General features: G+C 43.2%; 1 protein-coding gene across 2 annotated transcripts in view; it reads left to right on the top strand.

Moving 5' to 3' along the window:
• The first annotated feature begins 8,604 nt into the window (after positions 1–8,604).
• The window catches only part of LOC145359710 (CTD small phosphatase-like protein 2), a 67,686-nt gene continuing 49,202 nt past the window's right edge, over positions 8,605–27,088 (top strand). For both annotated transcript variants that reach the window (XM_080214483.1, XM_080214482.1), the window contains exon 1: positions 8,605–8,771. The gene's annotated coding sequence lies outside the window, so the exon portion shown is untranslated. The remainder of the gene's footprint in view (positions 8,772–27,088) is intronic.

The raw sequence follows: 27,088 nt of genomic DNA, 5'->3' as shown, positions 1-27,088 counted from the left end.
TGCCAGGGACCCTGGTTCAATTTGGCAGTGCAGACTCCATACAGACATTCTCCTCATGTCTGCTTGGGTTTCCTCCTACAGTCCAAATATTGCAAATTAGGTGGATTGGCCATGCCAAATTGCCCCTAAGTATCGGGGATTAGCAGGGTAAATATGTGGGTTTACTGGGATGGGGCCTGTGTGGGATTGTTGTTGGTGTAGGCTTGATGGGCCAAATGGCTTCCTCCTGCACTGTAGGGCTTCTATGATTCTAAGTGCTTGAAACTACCAATCTCAAATGTGTTTGATTTAAATGTCTATGGAGTTAATACTTCAGAAAAAAATGATTGAAGGCAGGTTTGGACAACTGGTTGAAGGTCTCTCTCGAGCCGATACAGATGATAGGAGGATTGTGCATGTAGGGTTAGAAAAGTGGAGATGTGTGCAGCATGCTGAGAAAGATCAGAAAAGAGGACTGAGTAGTATTTGGTCACTCGTTAGGGTGCAGCATTAGATTACTGTATGGGAAATGTAGTTTTAGTTGTAATACAAGGATCACTGAGGTACCGAGTGAACAACACTATACTCCAACTATGTAAGGGCTTGGAATTCTGTGTTTGACAGTGTTCAATTTGACCCTGCACACATTCCAAGATGGTGTCAGAGCGAGCAGCTTCTTGCAAGCTGTGTCCAGTATACCCTCTAATTCCATCTTTTACTCTCATTCTATGCTTCTAAAACGCTACTGCAACTCTTTTAAACTTTCTAACAATGCACTATTATAGATCTTTCTCGTTTTAAGCTGATCTTTCTCAATACCTTAGCTATGACTGTAACATCTACATTCTGCACCCTCTCGTTTCCTTTTCTATGAATGGTATGCTTTCTCCGTATAGTGCGCAAGAAACAGTACTTTTCACTGTATACTAATACATGCGACAACTCAAATGTTAAGTTATTGAGATTTTGCATAACAATAAGCTTTAAGATTTGGGGGGAAGAGCAGTCTGCAAGGGGGAATAGCATTTACTTTAAATATACGGCCCTAGGAAGGCACTAATTGAAATGGATAGGATGATGGTAATAGTTTGTTAAATCCATTGGTCACAATGTTTCATTTTTATGACTCATTAACTGGCTCCAGCATAGAAAGAGAGCATTTGACATGCCATGTGGCTTTCTGCAAGAGTACCTACCTAGTCCTTTTACTTGTGTACCCTGTGGACCCTGGTAGGTCTGCAATTTTTTTCTTTTAATAATTGTCGAATTCCCTTTTAAATCTACTTCTGCCCTACACGTACACCAGATCCGAATCACTCGCTGCATTAAAAAAAAGTTTCCCTCATGTTGCTTTTGCCAATCAGCTTAAATTGATGTTGTCTGCTTCTCAATTCTACCAATAGGAACAGGTTCTCCTTTTCCACTCTGTCCAGCCTGCTCATCGTTTTGAATATCTCAATCAAATTTCTTCTGGATCATCTTCTCTAAGGAGAAGAGCCCAAACTTCTAATTCAGTCATGTGCTTGAAGTTCTTCGTCTCTGGAACCATTTGTGTAAATCTTGCCTGCACCCTCCCTAATACCTTCCTATCCTTCCACAATGTGCCAGTTCAGCCTGAACTACAGGTTTAACATAATTACCTTGCTTTTATATTCTGTTAAAGAGGTAACAGAGTGTTGATGAGGGAAATGATGTTGGTGTAATGTATAGGTACTTACAAAAGACATTTGATATAGTGCAATACAATAGACTTGAGCAAAATTGTAGCTCATGGAATAAAAGGGACATATGCATATGAAATTAGCTGTAGGATGTTTTTCAGGCTGGAGGAAGGTTTGTAGTGGAGTTCCCTACAGGTCCACGTTGGGACCCTTGATACTATTAATGATCTAGACCTTGGTGTGCTTGGCACAATTTCTGAATTTACACATGATAGGAAACTTGGATGGTTTTGAAGAACTTGGACAAGTTGGGACATAGGTTGGAATGGGTGGCAGGTGAAGTTCAATGCAGAGAAATGTGAAATGATTCATTGATAGGAACGATATAGAGACAATATGTGATAAAGGGTACAACTCTGGATGCAGAATATGCATAAGTCATTGAAGGTGGCGGGACAGGTGAAGAGAGCAGTTATGCATTATATTCCACATAATTGTTCTTGTTGATGGAAGTAACACATTATGTTTAGCTTTATTAATAGGGGCATTGAGTACATAAGCAAAGAAGTTGTGTTGAGCTTTAATAAGACACCATTTTGGCCTCAGCTGGAGCCCCTTTCTGACCACCTCACCTTTGGAAGGATGTTAAGGCATTGGAGAGAGCACAGAATGATGGAGAAAAGACGGAGAAGAGATTTGTCAGGGGTGCCCAAAATCAGAGTAGATGGGGAGAAACGTTCCCACTTGTGAAAAGATCAAGAATATGATGGCACAGTTAAAAAATTGGCAGAAGAAGTAAAAGCAAACTAGAAACTTATGGTGCACCATGTGGTTAAGATTTGCAATGCCCTTCCTGAGTGTGGTGGAGGTGGGTTTAATTAAGTATTCAGAAGAAAATAAGACCTTCCTGAAAAGGAAGAATGTGCAGGGTTCCTGAACAAGGATGGAAATGACACTAAGGGAATTGCTCATTCAGCGAGCATTGCAAATATGGTCCAACTGACCACCTCCTTTACTCTAATTCCCTGATGCCTCCACTTACAAAGTATGGTATATTAATTGCTTTCTGAACTTGTCTGTACATATATAGCAACTTTAATGTGGTAAAATGTCTGAAAAAGCATTTGGGACAAGCTATTGTATCGGCTGTGGACAGATTTTCGAGATGGGTTAAATATGAATTAACACAACGAGCCATGACAGAGTAATGAAATGAGTAAGTATTATCCAGTTGGGTAATGAGTCTTTACTTTCCAATGGGCAAGTGTACTGCAAGGCTGAACATGTGGACTGATCAATGATTGGAGTATGGGGTTGGGATGGTTGAACGCAGGAGACTAATGTAAAAGTTCCAGAAGTACATCTAGTCAGAGTTGGCAACTCACCAGAAGAACAGAGAATTAGATAGGCTTCTGACCAGGTAATGTCTTTATGGGAATTAATTAATCATAAAATCTCCACAGCACAGAAACAGGCCATATTTGCTGGAATTATTGCATCATGAGCACAAGCAAATTGGACAAAGATTAGCCCACGTTTCCACTCCTGGTTTGAGCTGTGGTGTAATATCTTTCATTAGTAATTGCTTCTCAGAAGGATCTCTTGAGCTCAGACCCCATGCAATGGTATTTTTTGCATTTTCAAGATCAGAATTGGGGTCATGATGGCAAGAGGAAGGTTGGAGATTAAAACCAAATTTCCTGAACTTCAGTAAGATCTGAGAGCCAAAAGATTGTGATGGCAGGCAGGGTGGTGGATGAAAAATAAGTGCCTTTGCAATTCTGCAACACGACTCCCTGACCAGGCCACATTACAGCGCTTGTAAAAAGGTGCAATGATACATCAATATGATTTAGTTGTATTTTCTGTTAACTTTTGCTGGTATTTCCCCAAGTAGCTTATTTAGCAAAAGCAGGTAGTGTGACATCATCTGGTGACAGATAACTACTCTCACAATCTCCTGAAAGCAGCAAATGTCTGCTTATAGTAAAAGGGAAAAACTCAATTTTGCATTGTTTTTACTGGTGAAAGACAGAGGATGAGTTAAATTCTGGAGGATGGTTTATATATTTAAACCGCATTTAGCATAATGTCAGCGAGAAACACATGTATTGGTACTTGGGAATGTTCCCACAACATCAGCTTTGTCATAATTTAATCTCCTCCTGATTCCATTTCTTCAGCTGCTGCACAGAAAATAATGAAGAACTGCAATAGTTGGTCAGTATTATCACAAGTGAAAAGTAGATTTTCTTGTTAACGTTGCACATTCTCTTCCCCTCCACCCTCTCCGGCCTGGTTGTGTCCTGCTGTCATCTCAGCCATGTTGAAAGAAGTCAGCACAAATTTGTTAAAGGAACATCATATTTGATCGAGTTACTTGTAGTAATGAAGTGGGTTGATTACAGCATTGCTCTGTGGTATAAATTATATATATTAAGGATATGGACTTGGGTATATAGGGCATAATTTGAAAGTTTGCAGATAATAAATTCAAATTTTGTAAATGAGGACAGCTGACAGACTTCAGGATGACATACTGGTAAACTGGGCAGACACAGTATCGACAAAACTTAACACCCGAGATATGAGCAGTGAATTTTGGCAGGAAGAATGAGGAGAGGCAATCAGAACTAAATGTTGCAATCTTATAGGAGCAGAGAAACCTGGGGCTGTATACACATTTTTGAAATTGACAGGCCAATTTGAAGGTTTTTTTTGTTCAAAAATACTTTATTGAATCCTGTAAGTCTCAGCTGGAAGATTGTTTAAACCTGAGCACTGAACTTTAGAAAGGATATGAAGCCCTTGGTGAGAGTGCAGAAGAGGTTTACTAGAATGTTACCAGGGAAGAAAGGCTTGGCTATGTAGAGAAACTACATTTGTTGCTCTTCAAACAGAAGTCTGAGGAGATTTTATAGGGCCATTTAAGATCATGAATGGGTTTGAAATAGTATACAAATAGAAGGATTGGTAACTAGAGAGGACAGGTTTAAGATGATTGACAAAAGAGCCATAGGTAACATGAGGATCCTTCTTGAAACAAAGTTGTGAATGCACTACCGGAATGGGTTCGGGAAAATATCCAATAGCATATTCAAAACAGAATTGGATAAATTCTTGAAAGGTTTTTACAGGATTATGGGGAAAGAGAGGGTATACATAAATCGAATAACTCTTCCAAAGAGCTGGCACAGAAATGATTGGCTGAATTATACAGCACACAAGGAGTCCATTCTATGCTTCTAAATTTTCTACTTGATTTCACTGCTGTAGTTGCACTGCTTAATAATTAGGGATTTAGGTAACAAATTAATATTGCTGGGGTATGTCCTAATGTGAAACACCAACAGCTTCCTGCCACTGGCACTTAAAATTCTGGCCAGTGTTGCTACTGCTTAGGTGTATACTGCAAGAGTGACAAGTTACCTGGTGCTGTGTGACTTCTCACAATGTTATCGTCCAATAGGTTTATTTGAAATCACAAGCTTTCGGAGCGCTGCTCTTCATCAGGTGAGTTGGAGAGAAGCGCACAGGCACAAAATAAATAGGTGGAATGATTATAGCCTGACACTCACAGGTAATCAAGAGTGTCAAAGGATAAGTACAGAGAGTGTAGTGCAGTATAGGTTGGCTGTATATGTAAAGCCTTGTTATTCAGCTGGCCTACACTACTTATCCATTGATGCTCTTGATTATCTGCGAGTGTCGGGATATTGTCATTCAGACTATACTGTGCCTCTCTCCACTTCACCTGATGAAGGAGCAGTGTCCTGAAATCTTGATTTCAAATAAACCTGTTGGACTATAACCTGGTGTCATTTGACCTCGTCTCGTCCACCCCATTCCAACACTAGCATCTCCACATCATAATAACATTGTGCTGCTGCTGAGAGGAATATAACATTTTTCACAGTAACTTCATTCAATGTTAATGTAAGCTTACTTATGACACAAATAAATAAACCTAAGACGTCAACAGAATTTGTTGAAGTGCATGAGTCTTTAGTGGGGAGTCCTTTCAATCGAATTAAGTTCAACTAAGTAGATGTCATTTCATTCCAAGTTACTTGGATGTAAGGATTTAAATGAAATAATAGGGATAACTTGCATTCAATTCTTAGTAAATAATCCCACGATTTACTATCCTTCATTTGGCAATCCTGTGAATAAAGCAAGGACAAGAATAACACTGAAAAAAATGTGGCTGACTGCTGGATTTGTTGATATTCTCGTGAAAGACACATTAGGACATTAAAGAGGGATGTCTGTCCTGCATTTAACTTCAGTTGGAGTATTTGATTTTATAAAAGCAAAATATTGCAGGTGCTAGAAATCTGAAATAAAAGTGGAAAATGGTGGAAACTCAGTATGTCTGGCAGCATCAATGGAGAGAGATCAAAAGAATCACTGAACTGATATGCTGCTTACCTGTTGAGTGTTTCTATCATTTTCTGTACTTAAAGGTGGTTTATGTTGGTTCCAGCATCGTTCAGTTTGTCAAACAGTTTTTATGGTTTATAACTACTGGACTTGTGGCAGAAGGGCATTAATCAGAAAACACGAAAGGCAATTAGTAAAATAAGCGGCAGAAATAAATAAAAATTAACTAACCTGTGCAGGGGAGTTGTGTTCCAGAATGTGCTCCTGAAAAGGTGGTAGAATCATGTTTTAACTTGGGGGAGGGGTAAGAGAAGATGGGCTAGCTCTTGCAAAAAATAAGCAGAGACATGGTGGATCGAACAGCCTCTTCTGTTGGTCTTTTCAGAGACTACATGCCAGAAAGTACTGGATTAGTTGTAAATGAAGCAGAAAAATCTCAGCAGGCTTGGTAACAGCTGTGGAGAGAGCAATGTTTCAAGTCTGCTGTGACTTTGGCTCCTAAAAAGTCATAACTCTCCACAGGTGCTGCAAGAGCAGTTGAGTTTTTCCATCACATTCCTACTTTTGTTTTTACTCCATTCCTAAAGTGATGAAGCCAATGCTTGGAGTGGACCAGGCAGACCTGAATCCATCACCTTCCTTGCTCCAAAAACCAAATTCATGTTGAATCCAGTTCATGGTTCCCACTAGAGAGACAAGCATAAAAGCTGACAAGAAAACCTCATCTTGGGCTTGATTCAGCACTTTGATTTATTATCACATGTTTTAGGATACAGTGAAAAGTATTGTCTGTATGGGGTGCAAGAAACAAAGCATACCATTCAGAGAGTACATGGGGAAGAAAGGAAAGAGTGCAGAATCTAGTGTTTATAGTCATAAGCTAGGGTGTAGAGAAAGATCAGCTTAATCTAGATCTTCGCCAAATTTTAGATAAAGGCAAAACATTGTGGATAGTGGAACCTCAAACAAAAACAGAAATGCTGGAGAATCTCAGCAGGACTGACAGCAGCAGGGGAGAGAGAATAGAGCCAATGTTTCAAGTCTGGATTACCCTTTGTCAGAGCTCTATTCTCCCTCTCCAGAGGTGCTGTCAAACTTGATGAGTTTCTCCAGCATTTTCTGTTTTAGTTTCATACCCTCACCTAGCCTTCCCTAATGATCCCTTTCTCTAATGTGCCTCTGCCCACTGCCTCTTGCCCCAATGCCTCCACATCTCCCTCATTTACTGATAATCACTCGAGTTCCTAGCTCTGAGGTACCTCTTCCTTGGCATCTTTCCCCTCTGTCCCCTTCCTTTGCCCTGAGACACCCAACTCTTTCAAGAACAGAACCAACATTTTGACTCTGGATGACCCTTCATCAGAATTATATTCTCACTCCATAGATGCTGTCAGACCTGCTGAGTTTCTCCAGCATTTTGTGCCTTTGTCTTAGCCAAGCTTTCCTGTTTTTTATTTCAGATCTGTAGAAGCTGCAGTAGGGTGGCACAGTGGTTAGTACTGCTGCTTCACAGTACCAGGAACCCAGGTTCGATTCCTGGCTTGAGTCACTGTCGGTGTGGAGTTTGCACATCCTCCTACTTCTGAAAGGTGTGCTGGTTAGGTATATTGATCGGACTAGGGCAATTTCACGATAACTTTGTTGCAGTGTTAACATAAGCCTTACTTGTGCCTAACAAATCAACGTTATTTTGACACTTTTTATTAATTACTACGCTGGTTCTAAGGTGCTGTAACAATGTAGCATTGTCAAAATCATGGCCTCCTTCTGCAGTGTAGGATTCTATTTGGCCAATGGTGTCCACAGTGACTACAACCCTACCCAGGCTTTCTCCCCATAACTCCGTGCATTTACCCTAGCTACTCTTCTTGCCACTATGGGCCAATTTGGCATAGCCAATCCACCTAACCCACACATCTTTGGAGTGTGGGAGGAAACTGGAGCACCTGGAGGAAACCCATGCAGACATGGGGAGAACGTGCAGCCTTTGTAGAGGCAGTGACCCATGCTGGGAATCAAACCCAGGTCCCTGGTGCTGTGAGGCACAGTAAGAAGTCTCACAACACCAGGTTAAAGTCCAACAGGTTTATTTGGTGGCAAACGCCACTAGCTTTTGGGGCTGTGTCCTTTTATCAGGTATGTGATAGAAGCTGACCATGCTTGTCTCTCTTGTGGGAACCTTGAATTGGATACCATGTGAATTTGGTTTTTGGAGCAAGGAAGGTGATAGATTCTCTCTGAGCATTGGCTTCATCACTTTAGGAATGGAGTAAAAACAATGGGCAGAGTCCCTACAGCTAGTGGCGTTTGCTACCAAATAAATCTGTTGAACTTTACCCTGGTATTGTGAGCCTTCTTACTATGTTTACCCAGTCCAATGCCAGCATCGCAGTGCTGAGCTCTGTGCCCCCTGAGCTATTGTACGGGGGTGGGGGGACGGTGAGGGAGCGGCATAGTGGCAGCTTGCCGCAGTTTGAAGTTGGCGGGCAGAGCAGGGGGCGTGGTCACGCGCTCGCCCCCTCGCGTGTGCGTGCGGGCACGCACTCGCCGCCTCCCCCGTCCCCGTGTGCGCGGACGCGGTGCATCCGGGTTCCCCGGGAGCCGTCTCTCCCTGTGTGTGTGTGCGCGGCGGCGGGAAATGGCGCCCGAATGCTGGCGGCTGTAAACAGCGAGCGAGCGGCGGCGGCGGCGGCCCAGCGACACGGAGCGGCCCCAGGCCTCCCAGACAACACGGCCGGGCCCCAGCCGGTAAGGCCGCTTCACGGGACAGGACACGCTGGCTTCTCCGCGCAGCTTCCCCACACCCCCCCCCTCCCTCCCCGTCAACTGACAAAGGATAGACCCGGGGGGAGGGGATCGGAGCGAGGGGGCGGCCTCCCGGCGTCTTCACCCCGGGGAGCACAGCTACTCCAGGCCGGGGATGTGCTCTAGGCCCTGGGAGGGAGAGACGAGGGGGGGGCGCGTGTTTGGCTAACGGCGGGAATGGGACGTGGTTGCTGTGGGCCCGAGGCTGAGGGCCGCTTGGGGTCTGTGCTAGGCCCCGGCTTCCCGGTTATCAGTTCAACCCGAGCCCGCCCACTGATGTTGGCACCGGGATAATTACCTACAGAGCGCCCGCTGCTGGGTTACCGGGGAGAGGGGAATCGTCGAAAAGACAAATCAGTCCCCGTTTCCCTCCCGCCAGCTGCCCCACTCCCCCGGTGACCCCATCCCTCCAGATGCCGCCAAACACACTGCGCTGTCGTCCCCCCCAACGCTCTGCTCCACCCCCCAGTTTCCCCCCGCCGTGACACGCTCCCCCCAGTTTCCCCCCATTCCGCACCGCCCCCGTATCCCCCATTCTGCGCGCTCCCCCCAGTTTCCCCCTATTCCGCACCGCCCCCGTATCCCCCATTCTGCGCGCTCCCCCCGTATCCCCCATTCTGCGCGCTCCCCCCGTATCCCCCATTCTGCGCGCTCCCCCCGTATCCCCCATTCTGCGCGCTCCCCCCGTATCCCCCATTCTGCGCGCTCCCCCCGTATCCCCCATTCTGCGCGCTCCCCCCGTATCCCCCATTCTGCGCGCTCCCCCCGTATCCCCCATTCTGCGCGCTCCCCCCGTATCCCCCATTCTGCGCGCTCCCCCCGTATCCCCCATTCTGCGCGCTCCCCCCGTATCCCCCATTCTGCGCGCTCCCCCCGTATCCCCCATTCTGCGCGCTCCCCCCGTATCCCCCATTCTGCGCGCTCCCCCCGTATCCCCCATTCTGCGCGCTCCCCCCGTATCCCCCATTCTGCGCGCTCCCCCCGTATCCCCCATTCTGCGCGCTCCCCCCGTATCCCCCATTCTGCGCGCTCCCCCCGTATCCCCCATTCTGCGCGCTCCCCCCGTATCCCCCATTCTGCGCGCTCCCCCCGTATCCCCCATTCTGCGCGCTCCCCCCGTATCCCCCATTCTGCGCGCTCCCCCCGTATCCCCCATTCTGCGCGCTCCCCCCGTATCCCCCATTCTGCGCGCTCCCCCCGTATCCCCCATTCTGCGCGCTCCCCCCGTATCCCCCATTCTGCGCGCTCCCCCCGTATCCCCCATTCTGCGCGCTCCCCCCGTATCCCCCATTCTGCGCGCTCCCCCCGTATCCCCCATTCTGCGCGCTCCCCCCGTATCCCCCATTCTGCGCGCTCCCCCCGTATCCCCCATTCTGCGCGCTCCCCCCGTATCCCCCATTCTGCGCGCTCCCCCCGTATCCCCCATTCTGCGCGCTCCCCCCGTATCCCCCATTCTGCGCGCTCCCCCCGTATCCCCCATTCTGCGCGCTCCCCCCGTATCCCCCATTCTGCGCGCTCCCCCCGTATCCCCCATTCTGCGCGCTCCCCCCGTATCCCCCATATTGCGCGCTCCCCCCGTATCCCCCATATTGCGCGCTCCCCCCGTATCCCCCATATTGCGCGCTCCCCCCGTATCCCCCATATTGCGCGCTCCCCCCGTATCCCCCATATTGCGCGCTCCCCCCGTATCCCCCATATTGCGCGCTCCCCCCGTATCCCCCATATTGCGCGCTCCCCCGTATCCCCCATATTGCGCGCTCCCCCCGTATCCCCCATATTGCGCGCTCCCCCCGTATCCCCCATATTGCGCGCTCCCCCCGTATCCCCCATATTGCGCGCTCCCCCCGTATCCCCCATATTGCGCGCTCCCCCCGTATCCCCCATATTGCGCGCTCCCCCCGTATCCCCCATATTGCGCGCTCCCCCCGTATCCCCCATATTGCGCGCTCCCCCCGTGTCCCCCATATTGCGCGCTCCCCCCGTGTCCCCCATATTGCGCGCTCCCCCCGTGTCCCCCATATTGCGCGCTCCCCCCGTATCCCCCATATTGCGCGCTCCCCCCGTATCCCCCATATTGCGCGCTCCCCCCGTATCCCCCATATTGCGCGCTCCCCCCGTATCCCCCATATTGCGCGCTCCCCCCGTATCCCCCCATCCCCCCCACTCCGCCTCCCCCCCACTCTGCCTCCCCCCGTGTCCCCCCACTCCACCTCCCCCCCGTGTCCCCCCATTCCGCGCCCCCCCCCCACACCCACCGTATCCCCCCACTCCGCGCCCACCCACCCACCCTATCCCCCCATTCTGCCCCCCCACCCACCGTATCCCCCCATTCTGCCCCCCCACCCACCGTATACCCCCATTCTGCCCCCCCCACCCACCGTATCCCCCCATTCTGCCCCCCCACCCACCGTATCCCCCCACCCACCGTATCCCCCCATTCTGCCCCACCCACCCACCGTATCCCCCCATTCTGCCCCACCCACCCACCGTATCCCCCCATTCTGCCCCACCCACCCACCGTATCCCCCCATTCTGCCCCACCCACCCACCGTATCCCCCCATTCTGCCCCCCCACCCACCGTATCCCCCCATTCTGTCCCCCCCACCCACCCACCCACTGTCTGCCCCCCCCCACCGTTTCCCCCCATTCTGCCCCCCCCCCACCGTTTCCCCCCATTCTGCCCCCCCACCCACCGTTTCCCCCATTCTGCCCCCCCACCCACCGTTTCCCCCCATTCTGCCCCCCCACCCACCGTTTCCCCCCATTCTGCCCCCCCCACCCACCGTTTCCCCCCATTCTGCCCCCCCCACCCACCGTTTCCCCCATTCTGCCCCCCCACCCACCGTTTCCCCCCATTCTGCCCCCCCCACCCACCGTTTCCCCCCATTCTGCCCCCCCCACCCACCGTTTCCCCCCATTCTGCCCCCCCACCCACCGATTCCCCCCATTCTGCCCCCCCACCCACCGTTTCCCCCCATTCTGCCCCCCCCACCCACCGTTTCCCCCCATTCTGCCCCCCCCACCCACCGTTTCCCCCCATTCTGCCCCCCCCCACCCACCGTTTCCCCCCATTCTGCCCCCCCCACCCACCGTTTCCCCCCATTCTGCCCCCCCCCCCCCCCCCCCCACTTGCTGGTGAACTCCCCAGTTCTCTCCCCTTCCCACATGTCCTGAGGGACCCCTATATGGCATCCTTCCCCTCTGTCTGGTTGCCCCAGCCATTCGCCTCTTTGCTCCAAGGCATCCACTTTGCTCAGGATGTCCAGGGGCCCCTCATCTCCTGCTTCCCCTCCCCAAGTCGTGCCACTTCAATCTCCTTGATGCATGTACCCCATTAACGAACAACTTGTATTTAAGTTTCGGAAACAGAAAATGCTGGAAAACCTCAGCTCTGAAAGGTCTGACAGTGTCTGTGGAGAGAGAATAGAGCCAGTGTTTTGAGTCTGGATGACCCCTTATCAGAACTAAGAGCAAAGAAAATCATAAGAGATTTATACTATGGGGAGGGGGTTGTAATCGGACAAAGGGAATGTAATAAGGATAAAGAAACATAGATAGGAGGAGGTCAGTTGGCCCTTCAAGCCTCCTCTGCCATTCATCACAGTCATGGCTGATGGTCCATCTCAGTGGCCTAATCCTGCTTTCTCCCCATTCACCCCAAGTGCTATATCCAGCTGCCTCTTGAATACATTCAATATTTTGGCATCAACTACTTCTTGTGGTAATGAATTCCACAGGCTCACCAGTCTTTGGGTGAAGAAATGTCTCCTCACCTCTGAATGCCCCACTAAAGAACAACTTACACTTAAGTTTCGAAAACAGAAAATGCTGGAAAATCTCAGCAGGTCTGACAGACAGCATCTGTGGAGAGAGAATAGAGCTAGTGTTTCAAGTCTGGATGACCCTTTGTCAGAGCCAAGAACAAAGAAAATTTGGAGTAGCTGTGCTCCCTGGGGGCGGGCGAGTCTGTGTGTGTCCATTAAGTAATCAGAATGTGTGAAAGGATTTAAGTTTATTTATATTTGTTTATTTATTAACATCACAAGTAGATTGACATTAGCTTGAAGTTACTTTGAAAATATGTTCCCTTTAACAAAATGAATGCATAGAATTTTAAAGTTTGTATGTATCTTTGTTCTTTGTATCTTGCCTCCATTGGTGTATGTTTAGAATTCACTCAACCATATTTTTACTGTTTGGTTTGGGGTTTTTAAAATATTCAGACTTCTACCTGATGTGATGTTGACATGGTGAAATTTAGCAAAAGTTTAAAACATAGTTGGATAATAAGAAAATGCAGGCAAAGCATAGCACACTTGTGAGCATCTAAAAAAAAAGAGATGGTTAATCTTATCAGTATATTGGAAGTTCTGGGCAGATTTTACATTTTTAAAACCTAAATTAGTTTGTAGAAAAAGCTGTCCAAAGAATCTTTCACTGGATTTTAGAGACATGTTTATTTTTTCAATGGAGAAAAGCTTGCTAGTCTAATTGGAAGTAGTATGTTAGGGGTCTTTATGAACAGTTACAGAAGTGGAGGAGCATCAATTGCTCAGAAATTAGGTTGCAATCAGCTACACTTATAATGAATGTGACCATAACAAATAAACTAATTTAAGAGAATTACTTCAATAATAAAATTTTCATTTCAAACATCATATATTAAAATGCCTGCAAGTCTCCTGTCCCTCCTGTATCCCCAAGGTACCCATGATGTCATACAGAAATCAGCTGCTTTGACATTTTACATTCATTCTACTCACTGACTGGCCCAGAAGCTTGTTTGAACAGGCCAGCTGTACGGCTGGCAGCCCCATCATGCTTGTCTCAGTGGAGTTTCTAATTTTAAAATCACCTGGTCTGACCTAACAGCTGATTTTAGGCTTCCCCCAATTAAAAAAATCTCAAAACATTGAAAACCAGGCCGGTGCAGACTGAAAGCCAAATGGTAAACTGTTGTACCTCTCAAAATTAGCTGCCAAGGAGACTATGGCTGCGTTTTATTGTCTATCCCTTGTTACTCAAGGGAGACATAGTGGTTGACCTTTATATGGCTGAGTGGCTTGCTTGGCCTCTAAAGAGCTCCTTAGGTATATTAACATCATGGTTATGTTTCTTGACTAGTAATCCTGACATCTTGACTAGTGGATTCAAAGACATGAGTTTTGGTAGACATTGATGAGGTCCAGGAATTTTACTGTTGGCATGCAGCCAGGCGTGTGGGACCTGGACTTGAAAAATATAAAGGCAGTACCTTGATATAAACCCATGTTACAATGGGCAAAACACTTGTGGGCAATGCAAGTTGTCATTTACCAGCAGTAACAAGTCAAAAACAATTAACACAAAATTTAGGAAATATCCCAGAGCTCAGACAGCATTTATGGAGAGAGAAGCAAGAGTTAATGATACAGGCCAATGACTTTCATCACTGGTCTCAAAAGTTAACTCTACTCTCTTCACACTTGTTACTGCTGGCAGTAGAGTGAAAGCGTGTCTTCCACGTTTTTTCCATTAATGGGACTATTATGATACCCTGATTTATGATTCTCAAAAGTTTGTCCCCTTTTTTAAAAGGGTGGGAGGGTTTATTTCAGATTACTTAACAGATGTTACAAATGCCTGCATGTTCTTTGACTGGGATTGACTGTTGTTAGCAATATAGAATCATACAATGCAGAAGGAGGCTGTTCGGCCCATAGAGTCTGCACCAACCACAATCAAGCCCATGTCTTATCCCTATAACCTCATGCATTTATCTTAGCTAGTTCCCCTGACAGTAAGGAACGATTTGGCATGACCAATCAACCTAATCTGCATATCTTTCGCACTGTGGGACGAAACCAGAGCACCCAGAGGAAACCCACACAGACCTGGGGAAAACATGCAGACTCTGCACAGATAGTGACTCAAGCTGAGAATTGAACCCAGGTCCCTGGCGCTGTGAGGCAGCAGTGCTAACCACTGTGCCATCATGCTGTCCATACCCATATAGATCAGAATATCTTTTATTTTTGTGAATAAGGAAACTGCATTGGATATTTCGTTTCAAAATAAAAATGCCTGCTGAGAGCCCTTGGTTTTAAAAATAAACTAGGACCACTACATACCGATCATTCAGAGGATGCGTTTTTGTTGGGGAAAGTTTTAATTGCTACAGAACTTATATGTACTTAGGGTACTTTCTTTTTGCTATTGTGAGTTTGCATCTTTGTGGGTCTCAAATTTCATACTTTCTATATAAAGGAACTGTTTTTTACAAGATACTCAACATTTGTTGAGGTAGTTTGAGAATTTGTTTACAATGTGTTAAAGTTGCTACTGGTAAAAAGGCAAGGCTGTAAGTGAATTGGATGTAGTTTAATATTCAAAGTTCAAAAATAAATCAGAAATCTTCCTTTGCTAAAATTTGTTGGCTTCAGAATAAAATGTTGCGCAACAAGATCTGCTCAAAATCCAAGTTTGTTGACCATAATAAGACATAGGAGCAGAAGTAGGTCATTCAGCCCATCGAGTTTGCTCTGCCATTCAGTGAGATCATGATTGATCTGATATGGTTTTCCTCATTTCCACTTTCCTGTGTTATCCCAATAAGACCATTTGATGACATTTGTAAATTTAACAGTGAACTACTCAAGGTAAGAACACCAGCAGAGCGCTAATGATTTTGGCATCTCTTCCCTTCATCAACTTCAGCCATGTTCCCCCCCCCCCCCCCCCCCCCCCCCCCACACATCAGCAGCAGCAGCAGCCTATGTTGTTAGACCAGTACTTCCTTTCAAGTTCAAGAACTCCTTCCTGAACCTTTGTCCATCTTTTCTTCTTTAAGACGCTCCTTAAAATGTACTTCTATGACCAAACTATTTTCGTCTGAATTGCATGTCGCCGTTTGTGGACTGTTGTCACAACACAGCTATATGAAGTGGCTGAGACATTTTATTATGTTAAAGGTGCTATATTTTTTGCAAGTTGTTGTTTCAAAGAATCTTGAGCTATATTTTCTCCTTCTGCATTGAGTCTTGGTGAACTGTGGAAAGAGGAGACAAAGTAATCACTCAATTAAACTTCAAAAGCAAAATTAGCAGTTTGCAAGCATTCACAGGGCTTGGGATTAAAGTGTACACTAATAGCACAATTATTCCTAGAGATTTTAGTTCATATGTATCATTGCACATGCAATGTGATGGAAGGATTGTGTGAAAATGAAGAAGGTCAATAATATAAAGGGCTATCACCTGTGTCAGCAGTATTAGCTTTTCTGGATATGGTTTTCTGAAAAATTATTAGAGGTGGATACTCAAGTGATCAAGCAATAAATTGTTAAATGAAAGTGGTGGATAAGTGCATTTTTCAAGGTTTACTGTCGTAATCTAAACCCAAGTTTACATTAATTCTGGAATCACTTTATGCTATCTTCTTAGATTCTGTATGATGGGGACTTCGCACACTCTGTAATGTTGGATCATGGACTCAGAATTTGGTCAAAACCTGTGAATGATGTTTGATTTTAGTTATAGATGAAGTTGTGACGAAGAGACAAGAGAGTATAGGGGAGGAGACGTAGAGGGGAGAAATGTACAAATAGAGGGATTATTCATAATTAAAAAAGAAGTTTTTTAAGTACGACTCCAGAGCAGATTTGTGATGTTGAGATTGTTGTGTGATTGTACAGTATTAATGAAAGTATGACTGGAGGTTAACAAGGGATATTGATCAACAGAATATTCAATGGGTGTGAGTAGGTCAATGGAGATATTTTGTTCATAGCATACACTCAGTTTTGATGAGTAAATCTAGTGCTGTTGGCCAAACTGTTCAGCACTTTTTACATTTGTAAGCAACATATTTGGGGAAAAAAAGAATTGAGTTCATTGATAATTAAAATAGCTTTAGTTGCAGTAACAACAATCTGAAAATTAATATTTGTGCATGTTTTTAATTTGATTTGTAATGAGTACAATATTTGTGATATTCTGGATCCCATCAAAATTTTGCTGTCTGTATTTTTTGGCCTTTCATGAAACCCCACTCCTTGTCTCAGCCAATCATGTTGTACAATTTCCCTTTCTTCTCATCACTGTGATCAGCCTTCTGCCTCAAATTTCCTATTGAACTCAGCATCCATTTTCCTTTAGCGTCTACAACAAGCTTTGTGATGTTTTTCTACAACAAGGTGCAGTAGTGATGTAAGCAGTTTTATTACTGCTGATCATACAGCTCCACTGCTGTAGTGTTCTGCTTTGCAAATTGATAGAAATATTTCCAGTGTTTGTTTTCTGATTAATAATTTGCTCTTTTGCCTGTACAGCTATCCAACAGCTTTAATCCATTCCATTGTGTGAAAGAGCACTGAAATGACTAAACTCTGATGAGTAAAATTCACCACATTTCTAGTGACCCACTTTTGCCACCTCCTCTCCCAAGGTTTCATGCGGCCAGATGCAGTTTTAGATAGTTCAGAGACTGCTACAATAGTGTTGCAAACCCATGGGAAATCTGTTTACGTATTTGATGTGGTTGTATTGTATAATTTAGAATTGATTTAGGATATACGAACCCTTTTAAGCAACATATCTGTTGAGTTGAAAGTAAATATACTTTCACTTTTTGGTTCTGATTTGAAATGGAAACTTTTTGCAAAGATTAGGCGTACTGCAGAATATGGTAATTGCATTGTTCTTGTTAGCCTTTCTCTGTATGTGGCAGAATTGGTGAAGGAATGGACTATTCTGCAACCCTTACCTGCTGCTCAAGCTGTAGAAGAAAGTTGAGGGAGTTCAGAAATGGAAATACTGACTCAGAGCAAAAAAAAAGTCAAGTTCCATTGGAATTGGGCCCCAAATATAAAGTTGGGAGAATCCGTAATCTAGAACACATTTTTCAGTTGTAAGAGAAGCTCATTTTACTTTAGGATTTGCAGACCGAAGTATTGGTTTTCACATCAAAATTACTCTATCTGGGCTGTCAGATTGCTTAGAAATTGTAATATATATTAAAGCCAGCAAAACATTGAGATGAAGCTTTTTTGTTGGAGATTGATTAGTGTTGTTCCTTTTGTCCCTCACAACTTATGCTGGCAGATAGTGACACACTTTGGACCATTATAGCTGTGTTTACTTAATCCTGCTATGACCTTGTTAATGTTTGGATGTCCCAATTATTACTTTATAACATGTAATAGATATTCTTGATGTTAAAAATTAAAAACAATTGTATAATCTAACTGCTAGCCCTACATTTGCCACAGTATTTCTGCATCTCCACTCTTTATATTCTTGCACTCAGCAAAGCTTTGACTTTTCCCCATCGTGATCATCCTTCTTGTATGAATCCTACATCCTCAAGTCCAAGAAGCACAACTTGAGTGAATTTGGTGTACAATTTGTTTAGTTATCTATAACCAGCTGCCATCCTAGGATCTTCCTGGATAGCAAAGGTAAGTCTATCAACTTCCTTTATTCATGACCAGCAATCTCTTAAACCCCTCTCTATGCTCACCTGGCTCCAGCAAGTGAGAAGCTCATAGACTTCTTTCTCACAAAGATTGAAGCCACCTGTTCTGTACCTTTCTTCTCCGCTCTCTTCTCTCTAATTTATGAAGAGAGAAACTGAGTTAATCTTTCAAGCCGGTGACCTTTCACTGGGATGAAAAAAAAATTAGAGATGTAATAGATTTTAAACAAGAACAGAGACGGAAATGGGGGCAGAAGAAAGGTGAAAATAGAAAAGAAGAAAGTGTCTTTCAGACGTAAAATGTCCCAATGTGCTTTACGGCTAATGAAGTAATTTTTTAAAGTATTGTTACAGTTATTAGCCAGCAAGCAGCACTCTGCTAGATAATTGTAATATTGATTGAGGGATAAATATTGGCTAGGACATCGGGATTAATTCCCTTGCTTTTCAAAATAGTGCTTTGGAATCTTTTATATCCACCTTAGAGGGCAGACTTGGGTTAACGTTCATCTAACAGGTAGCACATCCAAAAGTGCAGCACTTGCTCAATATTCCACTGGAGTGTCAGCTTGGAGTACTATGCTCAAGACTCTGGAGTCAGACTTGAACACACAACTTTATGACTCAGTCAAAAATGTTACCAGTTGAGCCACAATCAAACTTGTGAGCAGTGAGGATGCTTGTGTAGCAATTTTACCATCTGCGGGATCCTTTGCAGCAACTTGCCATGTCTCCTTCAACAGCATCTTCCAGCCGTAAGTTCTACCACACAGAAGAAAGGTGCAAAAGAATACCAGCACTTGCAATTTCCCTGTGAAGTCTCACATCATCTTGATGCAAAGCCACTGCCTTGCCCATCCCTTCACTATCACTGGCAGAATATCATGGAGCTTTCTTCCTGACACAACTACAAGCATACCTGTGTCTCACTGGCTTAAATGATTTAAGAATGCAGTTCACCACCATCATCTTAAGGGAAGTTAAGATCGGTAATAAATATTGTCATTGTTAGAAATGCCCCTATTCTATGAACAAATGGAAAAGTTGCATCTGTTGATTTTATTATGGTTTGAAAGAAATTGTTGCTGCCTCTGATAGTTCACCCAATGGAGACTTTTCATGTGTTATTTGACAGTGAATGGCACAGCAGCTAAGTAAATGTCACTGTAACACTTTGCAAGCAGGTGTTGAGTAGATGGTCACTGGATTGTCTTGAGCAACAGAACGACTGGCTGAATTTCCACCCATTTTAGTCTAAGTCCCATTCAGCCTTGTGTGTTTCCTGTTGTTGCTGGACCACCTCACTTTGGGACAGACCGAGGATAAAATTAGAACTTCTGTGGGCTTAGTATTCAGTTGGGTAGTGTATTTACTCACTAATGTATGGGGGTAGCATGCCTTTATAAAATTGCTTTAAAGATATGTCGATAGTTGTATTATGATATTATTAATCATTCATCAACAATACCATTTTGTAGCTGAGAGAAGTGACTGGTGTATGGTTCTACTGTGACATTGGTATAGACAATGTGATGCATTCACTTGGATTATGCAGTTACATCATTGTTTGTTAACTGTTTTGTTAATAAAACAAAAACATCCCTTTAAGGCAGATAGCCCATATATCATCAGTAGAGTGTTGCTGTCGTCTTGCTTTTGTTGTGGATTCAAGCTCCTTCGGATTGTGATACTCAACTAAAAGAGCTTCTGAGGTCTTTTGGACTCCACGTTAAAATACAAACTTCTACAAAGTGGTCAATGTGATCTTTTCTCTCCTACTGGCATGTGATTTGATTCCAGGCTATTGTCAGCTATTTTGTATTTGAGAGAGTCTCCCAAGAATTGATGCTTTGTGTCTGTCTTTTGAAGATATTACTGCTGCGCAGTGCTTTGAAATGCCAGCATGCTGTGCTCATCCCTAAAATTGTAATCTTCCACTGTCTGTGCATCTTTCTGCATATCTTATTCTAAGCCTTAGTATTCATAATGTGATGGAAAGAGAAGTGAGAGTGCTGTGGGGAGAAATTATTGGATTTAAAAATCCCATTAAAACCTTGCAAATTGTAGATTGTGGATCAAGCTTCCTTTATTTGAACCAAATCAATACAGGAGGATGGTGGGTTTTTTTATCATCATGCCTTATCAGAATATTGGCATGCATCCAATGAAAGACCACAATGTTTAAAGTGCTTTGTAATGTTTTGAAATTATTTTATTTAAACTTTGCCAGAACATTATGTTTATATAGAACTCAGTTGTTACTTTGGCAATATTGCCTGGAAGTATTTATATGAAATCACTATATAACATTTAAATATTTAGTATTGAAGTGACTCTGCCAATCCCTTTACTTTTTTAACTGTTTTCATTTTCACCAAAGGCGAATGGACGGTTACAAGACCATTACAAAGGCTTAAAAAATTGTCTTTTATTTCAAAAGAGGCTGGTTTGCAAAGTGGTGGAAGTTATGCTACAGTTATATAAAGCTCTGGTTAGACCTCGGGCTTCAGCATGCTCGCTCGCAGAACCCCTGCTAGATGTAAATTGAAAATTTCAAAAATGAGTTCCATAGGCAAGAACATTAATGGATATGGAACCAACGTGGATCAGTGGAGTGAAGTTACACATCAGTCGTGTTCTAATGATTATTCCTGTTCCTATTCCTATATCTTTAATGTAAAAGAACTAGCTGGCCCATCAAACCTGTCCTATCATGCATAATTGTCCTGGCTGAGTTCTAAAGACCAGTTCAGTTTAAACTAGTAAAAGATAAAATAAAAACGTTGTAATGAAGCTTCACAGAGTGATCAACAATCCTGGTATCATTTGAGAAACATTTACATCCAGAAATGGAGGAAGAGAGATTGTGTCTTTCTGGATGGATGGATTAGGATGGAATAAATGCTCTTTATTTTCTCCAAAAGAAGCAAAAGTGCTATGAGAAAAAGAATTCTTCACACAAGCAGTTACGGTCTGGAATGCACTGCGGAGGCAGGTTCAATAGAGGTTCAAAGGGAATTAGACTGTTAACTGAAAAGGAAAAACGTGCAGGATTATGTGGAGAAGGGAGGAGAATGGCACTAAGTGAATTGCTTATTTGGAGATCTAATGCGGACATGATGGGCTGTATGGCCTACTCGCTGTACAAAGTCTACGATCTTATGAATTATGTTCTGAATTCCCTTCAGTGCTGAAGGGTTCAGTATAACTGTCAAATTAACCAAAAATAGGGATAATTGCTAAAATAGCAATACTTGCATGAAAATGTTCTAAGCCCTAAAAATCTATGGCCTTATCATATCCTTTTGAATGACTGCCTTATGTATTACCCTTGCAGAGCTGGCAAATTGTAGCATGCTGCCTGCTTGGAATCAACAGTGTGTTAATGAGGCTCAGACTTGTCTATTTCCCTGCCATGAAATCAATATTTGGGTGAATTGGATTTGTGGGATTTGGAAGCCATCTTATTGAACTATTGCCGTCATTGTGGTGTAATTAAGTAGGAGTTTCCAGAATTTTGATCCAGCGACAATAAAGGAAAGTAGGGATTGGGTTTTTTTATTCATTTGTGGGACATGGGCGTCGCTGGCTGGCCAGCACTTATTGTAAGAAGTCTCACAACACCAGGTTAAAGTGCAACCAGTTTATTTGATAGTAAACCCACAAGCTTTCGGGGCGTTTGCCCGAAACCCCAAAAGCTTGTGAGTTTACTATCAAATAAACTAGTTGGACTTTAACCTGGTGTTGTGAGTCTTCTTACTGTGTTTGCCCCAGTCCAACGCCGGCATCTCCACATCAGTATTTATTGCCCATCCCTAGTTGCCCTCGGAGGGCAGTTGAGAGTCAACCACATTGCTGTGACTCTGGAGTCACATGTAGGCCGGACCGAGTAAAGACAGCAGATTTCCTTTCCTAAAGGACATTAGCGACCAAGATGGTTTTTTCTGACAATTGACAATGGTTTCATGGTCATCAGTAGACTATAATTTCCAATTTTTTTTGTTGAATTCAGATTCCACCGTCTGCCATGGTGGAATTCAAATCCCGATCCCCACAACGTTAGCTGAGTTTTTGGATCAATAGTCTAATGCTACCACTGGGCCATCGCCTCCCCTTTGCAACTTTAAAGTTTAGGGTTTCTTTATTAGTGTCACAAGTTGGTTTGCATTAACATTGCAATGAAATTACTGTGAAAATCCCCTAGTTGTCACACTCCAGTGCCATTTTGAGTACATTGAGGGAGAATTTAGCATGGCCAGTGCACCTAACAAGAATGTCTTTCAAACTTGTGGGAGGAAATCAGAGCACCCAGAGGAAACGCCTGCAGACAGGGGAGAACGTGCAGACTCCAGATAGTAACCCAAACCAGGAATCAAACCCGGGTCCCTGGCACTGTGAGGCAGCAATGCCATGGAACTGTGATTCAGAGGGAAATTTGCTGGGGTGGGGGTGGGGTGGAAGCTGCACCCTTTGTTTTAAGTTGCGGGAGTCGAAGATGTTAATCCTAGGGTATTAGGTTCTTATAAGAAGACTTGGTGAGTTTGCTGCAGTGCATATTGCAGATGGCACCTGCTGCATCTTTGTTGTGCCAGTGGTGGAGGAGGGAATGTACGTTGAAGGGAGTTAGCAGTTGTAAAAGTTTTATACTCCCATGCCTGTAGATTGGTGCAAATGTTGACAAGTTCTCTGAGTGTATTTAGAACATATATGCAAACCATTCTTCCTCTACTAAGTTTTTCCCTCCCATTTTGTGTCCTGAAGGCACCAGCCTCTTTTGTGAATGCCACTATAGTTTGAGTGTATCACAGGTATTGTCAATTTTGCCCTCACCTGGCATTCAGTTGAGTATATTTGAGCCAGGAGCATTGTGTACGAACCAGCTTTGATTTTTTTTCTTGAGCGTGGAAATACTGGGGTTATTAGAGCTATTTTTCTGATCCAAGAAGCAATAGAAAGTTAACTTGACTGCATATCGATCAATTAACAAAAAAAAATCTATTTAATTATTTGCAATAATGACATGTTGACTTGTGATTGAGGTATTTCCCATCTGTAGTGACAACAGCGCGACTACCTTCCATAAGCACAATACACAAAATGCGTCTGTAAACAAGGCTGTTTTGTCAGAATTGATGAAAGGACCTCCAACCAAAACATTAACTTTTCTCTTTTTTTTCAATTGCTACGTATTTCCAGAATTTTCTGTTTTTATTTCATATTTTGAAGATTCAATTCTTTACGTCACTGTAGATATTTAATCTGGCATTTCATTTAAATCCCAATAACTATATTGGTAGCCGGATTGCACAAAATATGTCTGAATGCTCTGTAATTCATTTTTGGTTTCAATTTTTATATCTTAAAATTCGTTGTTATTTTGCCATCTTTATTATTGAGCTGTCATAGCCAACATGTGCAGTTGGATCAGTTGCAATAGTTTTTGTTTGAATGGCTGAAAGTGTATTTCACTGGTGCAAAAAACCAGTGTAAATTCTTCTGTCAAAAATGAAGGGGGAGGGGTGGAAGAGAAAACAGAAACCGCTTCAGGCACAGGCTGATGAGACCATGTGCTTTGTTAAGACTGTGCTACATTCCTAACTAAACCTATTGAGGATGGTGTGGCTATTTCCTTTTTAATATTTACTTTTTGTTGCATGTTTTACTAAAATATTGTACTTTGTGTGTTCTTATGTAATATTGTTGGCAGGATCTGAACAAGTGTGTGCCTTTATAACACAAACATAAAGGGAGCTAGGTTCAAGTTGAGCCTTGCAGGAGTTATTTAATTATAAGCAGCTGTTATGTCAGTTTAAATTAAATTGAACAGTAGATGTGAAGCTCTAACAATGATCTTTGTCAGTGCTGTCCCATGAAGGAAGAAAATGGCATGGCTTCATAATTTGATTTAAAGCACTGTTTTAGGAGTTAGACCAAAACATGCTTGTCAGCTGCCTTTCACTACGTAGCCATATGATAATTAAATAAAAATCACATTGTATACATACGTTGCACATACTAATTTTACACATCTGTCTGGCAAACTTATAGACGAGAATTAGACAGCCATTTCTCTAGATTTCTCACCCCTCCTTTTCTTTCTTCTCCTGCCTTTCACCCGCTCCCCCAAAAAACCTTTGCCCTCATTTCCCTGCATCACTTGCTTTTCTCTGACTAGGTAAATGACCCAGGCATCTTGATCCGTTTTACTTTGTGTATAATGTGTGATAATTGTAGGGAATGACTGTTTTTTGGTTTTCTGTTTTGTTTTGGAAAGTGTCTGGCTATCTGCAAATTATTTTTGTGTGGGTGAGAAGGAAGGGGCGGAAGAATAGTAGCTAGCAGCTTGCATCCTACCATTGTGGTTTATCAAGCTATTGTTTGTAATAGATGGTAAAGAGATTGCACTCCCATTCACTTCCCAACCAGTTAAATATTCACAAATAAAACTCTCAAATAGGTAAGTTAACTTTTTTTCTGACTCCTGGATGTAACTACTACAATCCAAAAAAATCTTTGCATGATTTGTATTCCACTAATAATGCATGAAACGGATCTGCTACCATGGTATTCATTCAATTTGTGTAATCATAACTATTTCGCAGTTTAAACTTAAAGAGCTATTCATACAAGTACTTTTAATGAGTTAATTTGGACACTACCAAACAACGTGCCCTGATAGGTGTTGCACTAACTCACTGAAAATTTGTTAATACTGTACTCTCAAGGTGGTACCTGAAGGTTAAATGGCATAAATTGCAGATGGTTTCAATTATAACTCTACATTGTGCTAAATATAAATTATGATAAAGACTGATAGTGTAGTTTTGGTGGCAGGAGTAGGCTGCTCCTGTTACCATCAGCTGACTAGAGTATAAATTAGACAATCTCTCTTCCAATACGCTCAACTATTCTTGAGCGTTGAGTGTGGAGGTGGGAATAAACAAACCTGTTTCTATTGTTTGTCCAAAAGGCCACATGATTATTTGCAGCATATGAATATGTCAATTCGCTTAGATTCAAATAAGTCATGGACAGTTTTGATGTTCTGGTGTTTGATTGTGTTGTGGTGGTAATTCCTAGAGTTTTTTGTTTCCAATGATTTGCCTCTCCCAATGAGGTTAATACTATTCACTGGATGATGAGAGATTGCTGGAGCAGACTTGACTTTTCCCACTGCTTTTGAAAGTTGGATAGGTGAAAAGGAGTGAGTGAAACTTGAGGGTGCAGGTTTCCATTTGAGCGTCACTTTTCAGGAACTCCATGGAAATGTAGAAGAGTGTTGAATCTGTGTGTCCATGTGGTAATCTTTCTTAAAACCAGTTGCAACATTTGATTAACCTTGTTAACCTTGCATTGAATGGATATATTTACTGAATGGAGGTGCTAACCTGTTTGTTAATGCCTGAATGTCCATTGATTTTAACCCACATCATTATTAACCAGATGTAGAAGCAGGTTAAATTATTTTTAAAATCTTTAATTTTTAGTCCAGTTCCCTTTGATCTGAAACTACACTGAACTGTGAGCCTGACTGATAATTGGTTGTCAGCGTAATTCTTAATGTATTCAGGATTGTTTTATATATTTATCCATTCCCTACACCACTATCAGAGAAAGGGGAATGCCCAGTGCAGAATTGGGGCCATTACAAATAATAACCCCCAAGTCAAATTTTTATATTTAATTGTTGGGTGGGTGCAGTGCTGCAGTTTGTCATCCATAGTTGTAAAGTATCCTTTGAATCACTGATCCAGTAGGAAATAACAGTTTTCAAGTATTATAATTTCTTCTTGTTCTCCCCCCCCCCCCACCACCAAAATTGGGGATATAATTGTCATATTTAGTAGATTAATGTTTGATCTTTTAATTCTTCAGATTAATTTTTAGCTGTCACTTGAAATGCCATTGGTTTACTATTAATTTAATGAAAATATGTGGGGAAGGCTGTTGTACCTGTAAGACAGAAATACAGCGCATTGTAGAATGGAATCAGTGGAAGGAAGGGAGAGAGAGAGAGGTCCCAGATTTTTGAGAAGCTTTCTGAATTACTGAGTTTAGAAAAGTATTTTGCATCAAATGTTTGTTATGACTGAAAGCTTAGGAATTCTGACATCCTGGAAAACTGCCTGGGACTGTTATGAGGCATACCACATATAGAGTTCTCAAAATTTGGCTTTAATATGTGAATGAAGAATGAAAGTTGGGGAGAGATTAAAAGCAAAAAAGACAAAAGCTAGAACTCTCCAGTGTTGAGTGCCCTGCGACCACTCCGAGTGAGAACAGAGAATTTGGCATTCAGCCAAATCTCCATTCACAGCAATGGGATGGGAGAGTCCCAGCCACAGGCAAGATCGGAGAATTCTGGTCACCATACCTGCTCAATGTTTAAGAATATAAATTTGATTGAGTTTCTCACAGATGGAACAATTCCTTTTTTTTTCAAAACCATTTAAGCAGCTGTTTAAATTGAGCAGTCACTGCTAATACCTGCAACCCGTCATCCCATCTCCATCTGTCATAATAGCAGGGAGTGATGCCATATCTGTGAAAGATATATGATATTTACTTCAGAAAATGGAAGTGACTTGTTCCTTTCAACTTGTCTGAACTTGTCTTGTAAAGCTGAGTCAAATGACTGAAATCCTACCCTGGATTATGACTTATTTCAGTGATGCCCTTTTTTATAAATGAGTTCCACTCTATACAGAAACCTGCAAGTTGTAAACATAATTTTCATTATTTCACATATAACATTCAAAAGCCACTGTTTTGGACTATCTGATTCCTTCCTGTTTGTGCATTGGTA

Source organism: Carcharhinus amblyrhynchos, chromosome 28, assembly GCF_965287045.1.
Source record: "Carcharhinus amblyrhynchos chromosome 28, sCarAmb.v2.hapA, whole genome shotgun sequence".
Classification (NCBI taxonomy): domain Eukaryota; kingdom Metazoa; phylum Chordata; class Chondrichthyes; order Carcharhiniformes; family Carcharhinidae; genus Carcharhinus; species Carcharhinus amblyrhynchos.
This window is presented reverse-complemented; position numbering and strand designations above follow the sequence as displayed.